We start from the raw sequence: 15,256 nt of genomic DNA, 5'->3' as shown, positions 1-15,256 counted from the left end.
GCTCGGTCCAGCTACTTAAAGCGTAGAATTGATGCGGGGAACAAAGGCAAAAAGAAATGTAGATAGAATTGAATGTCCTTATAACCTGCAGCCAGCTGGCAAATACTTCAGGCAGACAGGAAGTATAGCATTCCTCCAAGAGCTCCCAATCTTATTGTTAATGTCTTGCTAGAGGAAAAACCACCTTAGCTGGACAATAGCTAGAACTCCAGGATCCTGTGAGTCTTTAGCATATGAAAGTCATTTTGGAAACTTTCCTTGGTCTTTACCCCCACCACCACACCATAGTATATAATCAGTTGCTTCTCACAATCACAGGGCAGCCCTTTCTGCCCAAGAGTCCTATCCCCATGCTTTAATAAAAACCACTTTTTTGCACCAAAGATGTCTTAAGAATTCTTTCTTGGCCATAGGCTCTGAACCCCAACATTTCCACATCACAAGGCCTTTGAAGTCAGACAGAACTGGTTTTGAATTTCAGCTTTGACACTTACTAGCTGTGTGACCTTAAGTAAATAATTTCTCAGTGCCTCAGATTCTTCCTTATAAAACGGGGATAATAATAGTACCTACCTCCTAGAGATGTTTGGAAAGAGTAAATGGAATAATGCACAGAAATTGCTAGACACACAGCTTGACACAAAGTGATCAATAAATGGTAGCTATTATTAGTAATAATAACAATAACGACAATTATTATTATTTAGAACAAGGGTACCACATGAAGGGTGAACTGTGACTCTGTGAAAGAAAGAGCCATGTCAGCACTTGGATAATCAGCCCTGGGTCAGGTTTCATCAAGGGCAACTCAGGACACAAAGCCGGGGCCTAAGTGACACTACGAAAACAATTTACATCAATAAATGTGTTGAGCACCCACTGTGTGCCAGGCACTGCAGATACAATCATGAATAAGATACACATGGCTCTGACGTAAACTACCATGAAGACTGTAACTTTGTGTGACATTATTTGAGGGGTGGTGGGGGGAGTGACTGAATCTGCTTCGTTATTTTCAGTGCTGAGCATACAAGAGAACAACGCCTGGGCCCGACTGTTGGAATGCTAAGAAGGAATGATGTGGGAAACAAAGGCAGAAGAAATATTACATTTCCTTACTACTTACAGCCCATTGACAAATCCTTGAAACAGGCAGAGTGACATTCCTCTAGGAGCTCAGCTGCCTCAATGTTAATACTTCCTAAGGGCAAAAGGCAATCTTAGCCTGACCCCCAGGATCCTGTAAGTCTACTTAACAGATAAAAATTCCTTTGGAAACCTCCTTTATCTCTACCCGCCAAGATACAGGTTGGCAATTGTCCCCCAAGCACATGACCCACCGATATACATCTCAAGAGTCTCACAACTGAGTTTTTACTAAACAGTAATAAATGACCTTTTCCTAATAATAGCTAGCCCCCTCAAGGTCCTGGAAACCTTGTTTCCAAAATACCTGGGAGGCTTAGCTATCCCTAACCCCTCCCAACTTCAAAGTATATAATGGGCCACTCCTTGTGACCCAGTGCAGCTCCTTCTGCCCACAGGTCCTGTTCCCGTGCTTTAATAAAACCACCTTTTTGCACCAAAGATGCCTCATCTCAAGAATTCATTCTCGGCCATCGGCTTTGAACCCTCACATCTTTCCTACATCAGGAACAGAAGAACTACAATCACCTCCCCAAAAATGCTTTGGCATGAATTAGAAAAAGTATCTCTTCCTTTAAAAACTTTACTTCCATCTTCCAATAACCTGTCACAGTAAATAAATCTCCTAGATCTACAATGTGAATGACATCCCAGAGTTTTACAGTACATAACCTGCACAACTGTACATGGTGGCCCTGGGCAGAGGCAAGGAAGCTGAGGGGGTGACTAAGACAGGTCAGGGTAGAGGGGTGGGGAGGGAGTGTCTGGGAGTCCCAGGGCCTCTGGAGACAGAGAATAACTTTTGCTACACCATGCAACTTTATTGTTTGGTAGGACTACATTTTACATTATCCACTGCACTGCCTAAGACAGTCTTGCCTTACTCATTACTCGCATTACTCATAATCAAGCTCCTGAGTTGTTTCTGGCATCTCAGTAAGAATCATTGTACAGCTACCCAGTGAAATTATAATGTTGCTTATATATTGGGCTACACTGAATATACTACTAAAATACATTTCATCTAGTGTGTTTGGCTTGTTTCACATGGCCAGTAGGAACTTTCAAATCACAGACTATTTCTATTCAACAATGCTACTATGAAGACATCTTAGGATATTCAGGGTTAGGGGGCTCAGAGTGATACCGAGAAACTGGCTGCTTTCACTTCGTTTGAAGCAGACCTTTATGTTTTCTTCTAGGTTGTCCAATTCTGTTTAGCGGGACAGAAAAGAACAAGAGGAGAGCAGCATAGCTCAGTGTGGCTACTCAGGAGAGCTCTGAAAAGTACCCTCTCGAGTCAGACTGTATTGTTCTCAACTCTGGCTCCATCACTAAACCAAATTTCCCTAATCTCCAAGCTTCAGGCTCTTCATCTGTAGAATGTGGGAAATAATCTTGCCCACTTCACTGGATTATAGGGTGGGTTAAATGAGCTAATCCATGTAATGAGCCCCACATGGAGACTGGTACATCTCAGGTGCTCAAAAACATTAACTATTGGGGGCAGGTAGTATATTATTTGGGAATAAAGAAGGTACAAATGAATGGTCTCCCTATATCATCGAGCTCTGCTTGCTGTGGTGTAAGAGGGCACATCCTGCCCATTTGTCTCCCACGCATTTATCTTTCTGGACCAAAGAATTCAATGGGAGTATTTTACTCAATTTTCTCCGCCACTGATAGATATGTTTGCTTTTCTCTAAGTCCATTACATCTTTACGATACATTCATGGAACTGTCTTAGATGCTGAAACATGAAAATGGGTAAAATGACATTTCTGAATTATTTGTAACAATACCTAAGATTTAGCTAGCTTTTTTGTTCCAAGTCATACACTTACTCAATCTCTTCAGTTAAGAATTCACAATCATATCTGAATCTCTTTATTGCGTAAATATCTAGAATGCAGGGGTGCCTGGGTGGCTCAGTTGGTTAAGCATCTGCCTTTGGCTCAGGTCACGATCCCAGAATCCTGGGACTGAACCCCATGTCCAGCTCCCTGCTCAGCGAGGAGTCTGCTTCTCCCTCTGCCCCACACCCTGCTCTCGCGCTCTCTCACACTCTGTCTCTCAAATACATAAAAATCTTAAAAACACACAAAAAAAACCTAGAATGTCCATCTGCATATACAGATAGATTCACTTTACCTAAATGCATTCTTCACCACTGCATGGACTTGAGACCAGCAGTTTGGCTTTCAACGTCCCCGTATGTTCATGTTGACTGTAAACTTGGAACTTTACACTGTGTACTCCCTCTTCTACATTGTTTATTTTTTTAAAAAAATAATAATTAGACTAGTTTACTAACATTTGTGTTCTAGGAAACTTCCATCTATGCCTGGCCGCCCCCCCCTCCCCATTGCTGATTTATAAAAACATTTTTCCCAAACTCCTACTGACCCAATTTATTTAACAGACTTTGTGTGGAGTCTTTTCAAAGTTACTTTGAAAATCACAGTTTATCTCTAGCTTCCATAATTATTTCATGCTCTTTAAGAACTCCAGTGAATGTGTCAAACAGGATTCCCCCTAACAAAGGAGTAGCCTATGCCTATCCCCCAAAAGGTTGTATTTGCTTAAAAAAGTGTAAAATCCACTTTCCCAACACAAACACACTCATGGCAGAATTTATTTTAGATTCCATTTGTTCCACAAAGTTCAAGAAAAATGTCATGGACCGTATGTTCAATTTACCCTCTGATTCTCAGCGAGCTATTATCCTCTAAGGCTCACTTTTCTCATCTGTAAAATGGGCATAATATAGATGCCCTTTGCTAAATAGAGCAAGTCATCTCATTATTCATGAATGTGTATAAAACACTCTGAAAAGCTCAAAGTCCTTTACAAGCATTAGGCCATGAATCTTTCTGAAGCGGACTGTTAATTATGTGTCATTATGCTTTGCTTAATAGGTGGAAAACCTGAGGCATGGGAATGTAACACCAGTTAAAAGCCGACTTAAAAATCTAGCCCAAGCTTTAAACATTAGACAGGAAGATGTCAAGGGAAAAATCTGAGTAGGAATCCACTCTGCTCTAGTTCTTTATCAAGAAACGACAGTAACGCAAAATTCCCTCGTATGGCTGGTTGTCCTGCCCTTCCTACTTCCTCTTACATCCAAGAATGGGGAAATGGGTGGGAGGGCTGGAGTTCCCTGCGGGCTTATAATGCCTTTCCCTGCTTACACAAAGGTTCATGAACCCTAGGCCAGGTACTGAGGTCAAATGTTGTTTCAGATACCATAACAACCTATCCACCTTTTGTTACTGATGCCTGGAAACTTTTCCTACCACATCCAACAAAATGAAATGAGGCTATAGACATTACCAACCGGAACACAGCCTCTGCAAATGGACCTGTTTGGATTACTCCGGCTTCATTATCTGATCTACAACCTGGTATATAACATGGCCTGACCAGCTCCAGCTACGCTTTGTGTCTTCACACAAAGTAGATACTGTTGATCTAAAAGGTCAACAAAGAGGATAATGGAAACTTTAGATAGCTTTATATAGCTAGTGAGCTTTTTCAAATTATTCTTTTGTGCACTTCTTTTTTTTTTTTTTAAAGATTTTATTTATTTATTTGACAGAGACAGCCAGCAAGAGAGGGAACACAAGCAGGGGGAGTGGGAGAGGAAGAAGCAGGCTCCTAGCGGAGGAGCCTGATGTGGGGCTCGATCTCAGAACGCTGGGATCACGCTCTGAGCCGAAGGCAGACGCTGAATGACTGCACTACCCAGGCACCCCTATTTTGTGCCCTTCTGACAATGATTGATAGAAGCTAGAAATTCTTAATCCTAGAGTGGTATTTTGATAAAAACTCCCAAGAAAACAATCCCCAAAAGGGAAAAAAAGTATAACAACACTACCTAGTTTAAAAAAAAAAAAAGAAAGAAAGAAAAGAACCCCAATTGTCCAACGATTGAGAACTGGTTCAAAATACCAGTGTGTGTGTGTGTGTGTGTGTGTGTGTGTGTGTGTTGGTGCAAAACGGTGGTTTTATTAAAGCACGGGGACAGGACTCATGGGCAGAAAGAGCTGCTGTACCGGGGTTGTGATATGTAGCTGATTATATACTATGGGGTTGGGGGAGTAAGGAAAAGGAAGGTTTCTAAAAATTTTATTTATTTATTTGAAAAAAAAACAACAAGCAGTGGGGAGGGGCAGAGAGGGATAGAGAGAGAGAAGAAGACTCCTAGCTGAGCAGGACACCCAATGTGGGGCTGGATCCCAGGATCTGGAGATCATGACCTGAGCTAAAATCAAGAGCCAGATGCTTAACCAACTGAGCCTCCCAGGCACCCTGAAAAGGAAGGTTTCACAAAAGGATTTTCATATGCTAAAGAAGACTCACAGGATATCAAGGCCTTGCCATTGTCAAATTAAGGTTATTTTTCCTTCTAGCAAGGCATTAACAGTAAGATAGTTGGGAGCTTCCAGGAAGAATATCATATATTAACAAGACAATCACCTAGCTATTAAAAATGATAATTATTGCTACAAGAAAATGCCTATATGAAGTAATACTACCCAAAGAACTTTATGCCTGAACTAATTACAATCTCAAAAAGTAATTGCATATATATAAAAACATATATTATATATATAAAGTGCATATATATAAAGTGCATATATATTGCATATATATAAAGATTACAGAACCTGGAGTTACGTAAACAGTTGCATGCAGTGCTCCTTAATTATTTTCTAGAAATTTGCTGAAGATTTTTAACAAGTCAAATGATGATAGAGATGACTGGGAGGGGTTCACCAAGATTCTCTCTGGAATGGTTTTGGGGTTGTTTTTAATTTCTCTGTAGGCTTCAGCACTGTTTACATTTATAGCAATTAATATATATAAGATAACATTTTTTTTTTAATGATGGCAGGGAGAATCCACAGAGCACACTGAGAGTTGAGGAATCTCTATGGCATCCAAGGATTTATCCTTAGTCTAGGTGAGGTAGCAGGACGTGTCACAAGCTCTGAGCCCAAAAACCCTCTCTCAGCTACAACTCCAGAACCTATGAACAAAAATTCTCTAATGCAGTGCTTCTATAACTGGTTTAAATGTGTGACACATAAGTTGACAATTCTTTAAAAAAATCATAAAGCATTCACACCTAAATCTACGTATCTTACTCATCCATAACTCAGTTAAATTGTATTGCTGCTTATCTGCATGGCTAAAGGATCAGACATTTTAATCAATCAAGGCAGGAAAATAAAAAAAGAAAGCCAACCACTTTCTATGAAACAAAAATAACCCCAATGGTAAAAACCAACTCCGCTGCACACTTAAATTATATCTGCAGAAAAATAAACCTTGAAATCACTCCTTTGTAGGAAAAAAAAAAAAAAAAAGCCACGGCTTCGGAGAGCCTGGGTGGCTAAGTTGGTTGAATGTCGGACTTTTTTTTTTTTTTAAGATTTTATTTGTTTATTTGAGAGAGAGAAAGAAGGCATGTGCGTGCGCATGCACGAAAGAGAGAGAGACAGAGAGAGCAGAGCATGAGCACGCACGAGCAGGGTGAAGGGCAGAGGGAGAAGCAGACTCACCACTGTGCAGGGAGCCCAATACGGAACTGGCTCCTAGGACCCTGGGACCATGACCTGAGCCGAAGGCAGACGCTTAACCCACTGGGCCACCCAGGCGCCTTGAGCGTCCCACTCTTGATTTCGGCTCAGGTCCTGATCTCCCTGAGTTGAGGGGGAATCGAGCCCCATGTTGGGCTCCCACTCAGTGGGGAGTCTGCTTCTCTCCCCTTCACACTCCCTCTGCCCCTCCTTCCACTCATGTGCTCTCTCCTCCCCCCCTCAAAATAAATAAATACATCTTTAACAAAAAAAAGCCACAATTTCATTTTTGGGGCAGTCATGTGGAAATTCCACATGTTGTGGCTGAAACATAATATTGGGGGATACATGAGGACATGAGAGTTTCCAAGGAAATAGTAACAGAAAGACATTGTTGGAACTCTATTCAGGATAAAGAAGTTAAAATCTTTTCCAATGAAATCAGGCTAGAACTTCACAAAAATTAAAGATAAATGGAGTAGGATATTTGACAGAGAGCTCTACACTAGAAATATATAGTAAAAGACAATTTAAAAACTGTCACTTTGATGGGGCATCTTGGTGGCTCAGTCATTAAGCATCTGCCTTCGGCTCAGGGCGTGATCCCAGGGTCCTGGGATCGAGCCCTGCATCGGGCTCCCTGCTCTACTGGGAGCCTGCTTCTTCCTCTCCCACTCGCCCTGTCTGTGTTCCCTCTCTCACTGGCTGTCTCTCTGTCCAATAAATAAATAAAATCTTTAAAAAAATATATGTCACTTTGATACTCTGTAGCTAATCATTTCAAAAGCTTTTAACTTTCAAAAATAAATGACATGTAGTTACAAAAGGAAATATATACACACTGCTGAAATCCAAAGAGATTTTCCTCCTTTATCAAGGTAAAACTCGCCCATCCAGACAACCTAACCAGCACATACTTCCCTCCCTCCTCCAAAAGCCACTCTTCTTAGCCATAAGAACCAAGACAATCACAACACTATGCTAAGAGAAAATACACAGGTGGGGGGGCGGGGGGGAATAGCAGCAGCAGTAGTAGTAGTTGTCCTTTTAAGAATGTTATCAATGAGGGGTGCCTGGTTGGATGGTCAGTAAAACATGTGACTTGGGGTTGTGAGTTCAAGCCCCACATTGGGTGTAGAGATTACTTAAAAAATAAAATCTTAAAAAAAAAAAAGACTTATCAGTGAGAACTATTTCTAAGTAACACGAGAAACAATCCACTTGGGAAAATTTAAATTGAATGTTCTATGTTTCAGTCCATACAGCAAAAGTGAAGTGAAAATCTAATCAAGAATTTAATGAATTTAGGGGCGCCTGGGTGGCACAGCGGTTAAGCGTCTGCCTTCGGCTCAGGGCGTGATCCCGGCGTTATGGGATCGAGCCCCACATCAGGCTCCTCTGCTATGAGCCTGCTTCTTCCTCTCCCACTCCCCCTGCTTGTGTTCCCTCTCTCGCTGGCTGTCTCTATCTCTGTCGAATAAATAAATAAAATCTTTAAAAAAAAAAAGAATTTAATGAATTTAGGCTATTGGGTCCAACTTGGATAACTATGACCAAATATCTTTTTTTTTCCCTAAATGCGAAGAGTCCACAGTTATCTGGAAAATTCATTCAGTACATTCATCAAGTATTTATCAGGCATTGCACTCTTCCCTAGGAGAGTTCACAATCCAGCTGAGAAGACAAAAAGAACTTAGGTGAAGCACTTAGCACGTCAGAGAAAAACATACTACATGGAAAGAGAGGTTGCAATGGCTTCAAAGGTTCTATTTGGAAACGGGATGGCCATGGACGCACAGAGGGGAGAATGAGCATTGCAGGAACTCCCACTGGCCAAGTTTCCGTTCACAATGGTACCTAGTGGGTTCCATCTTCTCACCTGCTCTCATCCCCAGAGAGCCAGTCACTGCTGCACCCACTACAATGTAGCAATTGCCAACACTGGTGTTTTCTGTATGCCCAGTGCAGAGGCATCACCTTGGGACCATAGAGCTTTGCTTTTTCTGCACCGATAAGGTGGTTTGGGAACAGTGCTCTCCCTCCTTCAGTGGAAGCTGACTCTCTTCATTCCTCTGTGTGTAAGCATAAAGTCCTGCTGATGTTGTCAAGCCACTGGCACAGAAGGCTGCAAGATCACACTGAATTAAAGAAGCCTAAGGAATGATTCAACAGGCAAAACGGGGTTGGGAAATTTGTGATCATCCACGAGGCCCTGTGTAGATCTGTCATCTCTGCTCAGCCTGGCCAGAAACAGGAACTTGGTGCACATTCCAAGAAAGACATGAGCTCTGAAACGGGAAGTGAGGATGCTTCCGCTGGTAAAGCAACTGTGTGATAAACTGGCCTCCAGAAGGAAATAATGATAACTTCCAATGAGGCCACATGGGAGGTGACACGGCCACCAACACCAGGCTTGCCTTTCAGATGAAAATATTAGACTCACTGTAGACGAGTTTCACTGAAAGGCAGGACAGTCAGAGGCCAAAGTGGTGGAATAAGTCTTCCTCGACACAGTGAACTGGAGAAACAGGAACAAGGGCTCTATGACCAGTAAGCTATGTATCACCCACGCTAGGTCTAGAGGTTTTGCCTCCCACGACAAGCGTAATTAGTTGGTAGTGGATGCTTAAAGTGGTAGAAGAAGAAATCCGAGGTCTAAACTGGGTTCAGTGAGAGAATATGCTTGGACTGGTCGAAGGATGTTTACGGTTGGTAAAGGCAGGAGAAGAGCAGCACACACCATGCCTGAAGCTCACTAGTCTCTCAGTGGAGGTTGGTTAAGGCACCCATAGCAGATTGAACAAAACCTTCTACTTTCTCTCCCTCATGAAAGCCCCATAAAAGGACAACAAAGGAGTTTTTTTCCTTTAATGTATAAACCCAACAAGGATGGAGAGAATGGAAAAAGAGAAAATAGTAAAACATTTTGGTGGGGCAAGGAGAAGCCAAGAAACAACCTGATTTATACCACGGGATCTCCAAAACGCTGTAGAATTAAAGGCAGTTAGACCCTCTGTGGGCAGCGGGGAGGGCTAAGATAAAGAGGACTGGAAGTTTCTTTAAAAGGCACTTTGGGGGCACCTGGGCGGCTCAGTTGGTTAAGCGTCTACCTTCAGCTCAGGTCATGATCCTGGGCTCCTGGGATCGAGCCCTGCATCAGGCTCCCTGCTCAGCGGGAAGTCTGCTTGTCCCTCTCTGTGCATGCTCTCTCTCTCTCTCAAGTAAATAAATAAAATCTTTTTTAAAAATTAAAATTTAAAAATTTTAAAATTTAAAAAATTTTTTAAAATAAATAAGTAAATAAAATAAAAACAAAAGACTGTTGGATGTCCCATATCCCTTCAGCCATTCCGAGCAGCTAGGTGATAGCCCCCTCCCTCTCCTTGCAAAAACACCTGGAGTTTCTTTCGCACCTCCTCTCCAAGAGAGGGTCTCCGGAATGGGGTACATCAGGCACAGCTCAGGTGTTCTACTGGAAACACCATGGAGGGATTATATGAACATGTAGATGCTAAGACTTCCAGCTTTCTTCTCCACCTAGCTCCCAGATCACTGGCAGCCAGGCTCTCCACCACCACCCAGGAAAAAGAGTGGAAGAGTCTTTTCTGAGGACTCTCAGTGGCCCAAGAGGTAATGACATCAGAGTTTCTCTAAATAAAAGCCCCAGCCAGATCACCAGACAGTGAAGTTTCCAGACAACAAGCCCAAACACATCTTCAGCTTTTAAACCCCCACTCAAATGTAAGCAGACAACAGAGGGTATTAGAAATAGGAGGCAAACCTCTAACATGAAAGATCGAGACCTAAACTAATAAACAGATAAAAGCAACTTGGGGAAACTGAGTCTGTGATGGAACGACAAACTTTCGAAAAAAAGTTTATCTTCAGGGAGATAAGACAGATAAGCACGGAAACCATAAAATAAAAGCAAGACATAGACATTGAAGGGGCCAAGAGCAGACCACCTCAAAATGTGTCACTTTGGCCTGTTGATTATTTTAAATAAAAGTTACACAAGAGACAGCCGATGCAAGAAGAATGCTCTGACCCTCCCCTGTCTCATGAAAGCAGGAAATAATCTCCCGTGTGAAAGGTACCCTCCTGTACCAGGAGGTAAAAAGACGTCCTCATCACCAGATATGGGAAATTAGAGCCGAGAAGGTTGTATGAACAACTCTTGTTACTTTTTACTTGTATACTACCACAGTCCAAATTCCGTTGAGAATGCTTTACTAATTGAAGTCCCCAAAACGTTCTTTGTCCTGTCACTTCTTCACAGATTTATTGTTTCTTTGTCTAAAAAACATAAAAACTGCCTGCTTTAGTCATTTCTTTAGGCCTCAATTTCATAATTGGGCCTCTATGTGCTTGGAATAAAACTTCTTTTCCCCTGTTAATCTGTCTTATTTAAATTGAATTCTTAGTCCAGCTAGATCTTGAGGGTAGAGGAGAATTTTTCCTTTTCTTCAATACATCACACACATACATACACACACATTCAGAAAACAAAAAGAGCTTTTAATTTAAAATAATTAGAAATGTGATTATACTTATTAAAAACTCCGTGGAAAGACTAGATGATAAAATTGAGAAAATCTCCCCAAAAGCAGAATCAAGAAATAGATATTAGGAGACAAAATACAGGAAAATTAGAGGCCCATTTCAAAATGTTTAATATATGAACAATAAGAGTTTCTGAAAGAAACATCACAGGGTGTCTGGGTGGCTCAGTTGGTTAAGTGTCTGCCTTCAGCTCAGGTCATGATCCCAGGGTCCTGGGATCGAATCCCACATCACACTGGGCTCCCTCCTCAGTGGGGAGTCTGGTTCTCTCTCTGACTCTGTCCCTCCCATCCGCCCCTCCCCCCTGTTCGTGCAGTTTCTCTCTCACTCTCTCTCTCTCAAATAAATAAATAAAATCTTTAAAAAAACAAACATCACAGAAAATGGAGAGGAGGCAATTATCAATGAGTCAATTCAAGAAAATTTCCCAAACTGAAGGATATAAGTTTCAGGATTCAAAGAGCCCAGCACAATGGGTAAAAGCAGATCCATACCAAGGTACAGCATCATGAAATTTCAGGATTATGGAGACCAAGAGAAAATTCTATAAATTTCCATAAAGGACTCAGCAGGCTTGTAAACTGTACACAAATTACAGGCAAAATTTGAGGAATCAGAACAGGTTTGAATTTCTCAACAGCAACACCACAGCCTAGAAGGCAATGAAACAATGCCTTCAAAATTTCCATCCTAAAATTCTAAACAGTCAATTGTCAGTGGAAAACAGCTATTTCCAGGCATTCACTGTCTCAAAAAAATGCACATCCTATGCATCTTTTTCCGAAAAGCTCCTTGAAGATGCGCTCTACCAAAACAAGTGAGTTCACCAAGATAGAGGAAGACAAGTGCTTAACAAGACATCCAACACAGGAGAGCAATAATGGGGATCCTCAGGATGATGATGAAGGCCTTTAGGGTGACAACTGGTCCCCATGTGTAGAGGGCAACTGGTCCAGATTAGGCAAGGCAGGAGACTCGGGGACAACTTCTTCAGGAAAATGAAACTGACAGTACCCGATGCATCTGAGGTAAATTTTAGAAATCTGGCCACGAGTTTTGGGTCAGATTAATGATGAGGACATACAAAACTAAATAAATGAACAAACAACTATTAACTCCAAAGAAAACAAAAAGTTGTGCTTGGATTAGCTATGAATATTGATCTAACCAAAATTACTGTTTAACTACTGCAAGGGTGGGAAAAGAAGGAAGCTGTGGTCGAGATGGGGGTGAGAGAAATAAAGGGAGCCACGTCATCTTCCACAGTGGGAAGTCAATATATAATGCTTCAAACTGCAAAACTCAAGAAGTAGCAACTATAAGCAACAAACACCAAAATAACCAGCTCAAAGAATTACAAGTGGTTGTTTCTGGAGAGAGAGAAATGTAATTTAGATTAAAAGTTCAAAAATTAAACACACACACACACACACACACACACACACACACACGTTGACTTCTATGCCCAGGCATTTTACATTTATTTGCTTTTGCTTTGTCTCCCCAATAACGATTTGGCAAAATTCCATCCTTGTTTTTCCCAAACAAAAGAAAATGCAATTTTCTACAACTAGCCCACAGTAGCTATGGCCCTCTGAGCTCTGAGCAGCCAACCGTGGAGGGGAAGATAATAGTTATAATCCAACCCAAGGAAGGACTGGTTGAGCCAGGGCAGAAACAAAAAGGCAAGTTCAGGTTGAGATAACTACTAAGTCCCTCTCTTCTGGGGTTCTTTCCAACAAAGCTATTCTCATGGCATAATCACATGGTACAGGATAATCTTAAGTTGCCAACAAACATGAGCCGATTTCACTCCTTTCTAACAGACTTAAATGTTCCCCTTTAAGACATTAATCCAACCAAGGCAGCTGGCCCCTAAAACAATTGATCTGAGTTCAACTTCACTCCTCTTTACCTCTGTAGACTGAATATCAGAAGAAAATAAGGGCTCTGAAGCAAGTGGCACTGTCCTCAACAGGAATTTACTAAGCATCCATGAGGGACCCAGCACTAGGTTGATGTGGACCTAGCCTCTCTGTCCTGAACAATAAGCTGATTCTCCCTAAGGGTGGGAATCCAGGCAGGGGTGGAGTCGGGGTAGAAGCCACAAAACTGGAAGAGCTGGGGCAGGGAGAGGAGGTACCAACTGGACCAACCTGGAGGAACCTGTAAGCAGAGGTGTAAATGGAGGCCCAAGGCTCAGGCTCCTACCACTCTGGACATGAGAGGAAGGTAGGAAGACTGACAATTCTTCTCCAAGCATAAAAGTAGCCAGACACTGCCCACAACCCTTCCAACCACCCTGTCAAGGGTCAACTTTACAGAGCAAAGGTTACCATTCTCTGAGCTTTACCACGGTTTGATAAAATATTGCCCCTGACCTTGAGTAACTAGCTGCTGAGAAAACACGATGACTGTCTTAGTACTAAATTTAAAAAAAGAAAGTGCTAGAGCATACATTAATATTCTATATTCTTTTCTATTTGGGAAGATGTAAAAATTTTAGTTCAAGGACCTATGTGGAGCAAAGGTTGTGGCAACTAGAGCCCAGCGCTGATTTGCATGTGTCTACATTTGCCCTATACAGTTCCAAAAACCAAAACATATACACCCTCGTGGGAAGAATCAAACTCATTAACATAAATACATTGCAGTAAGCATCATGAATTGGCAAGAGTAGTAATAATTGATCAGATTAACTGTAGTACAGGGAAAGTGTATAGGTCTTTCCTTAGCACTGAAAATGCAACTGAACTAAAAAATATTTTCCAATACAAAATAAGAAAATTACGGCATACTTTCTTTTCTCTGTATAAATCATGATACTCCATACTACATGTGATTCTTGCTGACTGAGCTACCAGTGTCACAAACCAACCTGTTAAATCCTAAACTTAATTGGGAAAACCACTCGTTTGTTGAGGTTGTTTCTTCCTCTTCAACTCTTTAGGGGAGAATCATCTCAAAGAGAGTAAATTCTCAGAATTTCCTAAAAGGAAAATGGGCACTCACTGGAAAAATACAGGGTATATGCTCAAAACACTTAACTATTTTGGATAACCTTCAAACCCACTTAGCCACCGGCCCATCCTGTTGTTCCCAACCCTTCTAATCAAATATTCCAGTTTCCAAAGAACGGCAATAGATGAGACTGTTTCCGAACACAGAAATGTATTATTATTCTTCCATGGCGGGGGAAATCAGATCAAAAGCAAATTTAGGACCCAAGGAAAAGTGCGCCCTCTGGATCAAGGTCCTACTTTTTCCATACATGTATTCACCGAACCGTTGTTTTCAAGGTTCAAACTATTTCACAGATTAAAATAAAACAACAACAACAACATGCGAAGTTGGTGGGGTGAGGCACTCGGACACGCACAACTGTGGAATGTCTCTGTCGATTGTGCCAACTTTCAATGGAGACTGCGCTGCCACCCAGTCAGAGGGGAGGAACCAACCCGGCCGCGCCGCTGGGAAGTGAACCCAACGCTGAACCTGGCGCGGGGCGGCCTCAGCCCTGGGACCCAAAGGGAAATGAGGCGGGTGCTCCCCGGGAGAGGCCAGCGCCTGAACTGGAGAGGCGGAGGAGAGACGGCGGCCGCGGGGAAGCCACAGCTACGCGGGAGCGCGCACCTGTCCCTTCTTCCTGGACCCAAGTGGACCGGGTCGCTCACCTGCCGTGGCGCGCCCGCGCTCACCGCGCCGCGTTGGGGAGCAAATCTTCCTCATCCCAGGAGGGTCGGTCTCTGGGCTTGTGAGAGCCACCTCTCGCCTCGCGCCCGTCCTGACCCCTTCCTGCCCGGATTCCCGCAGTCCCGGGGCCGCCCCCGCCGACCCGCGGCATCCTTACCTGGCTGGAGCGCGCAGCCTGCGCCGAGCCGCCGGCAGTACAAAGTCCCGCGGACACCCCGGAGCAGGGAACCTGGAGCCCGCAAGCCCCGCCCCCGACGGCCCCGGCCGAC

The 15,256-nt window shown here is 42.7% G+C and overlaps 1 protein-coding gene across 3 annotated transcripts in view; it reads right to left on the bottom strand.

The window, feature by feature from the left end:
- TEC (tec protein tyrosine kinase) overlaps window positions 1–15,249 on the bottom strand; it is a 131,789-nt gene extending 116,540 nt beyond the window's left edge. For 2 of the 3 annotated variants that reach the window (XM_040625083.1, XM_040625082.1), the window contains exon 1: window positions 15,145–15,247. The gene's annotated coding sequence lies outside the window, so the exon portion shown is untranslated. Of the gene's footprint in view, window positions 1–15,144 lie in introns of all 3 variants that reach the window. The other variant, XM_040625084.1, reaches the window with a different exon arrangement.
- Between the last annotated feature and the right edge of the window lie 7 nt (window positions 15,250–15,256).

Source organism: Ursus maritimus, unplaced genomic scaffold, assembly GCF_017311325.1.
Source record: "Ursus maritimus isolate PB19 unplaced genomic scaffold, ASM1731132v1 scaffold_8, whole genome shotgun sequence".
Classification (NCBI taxonomy): domain Eukaryota; kingdom Metazoa; phylum Chordata; class Mammalia; order Carnivora; family Ursidae; genus Ursus; species Ursus maritimus.
Note: the sequence above shows the minus strand (reverse complement) of the source record. Positions and strands in the feature narration are given on the sequence as shown.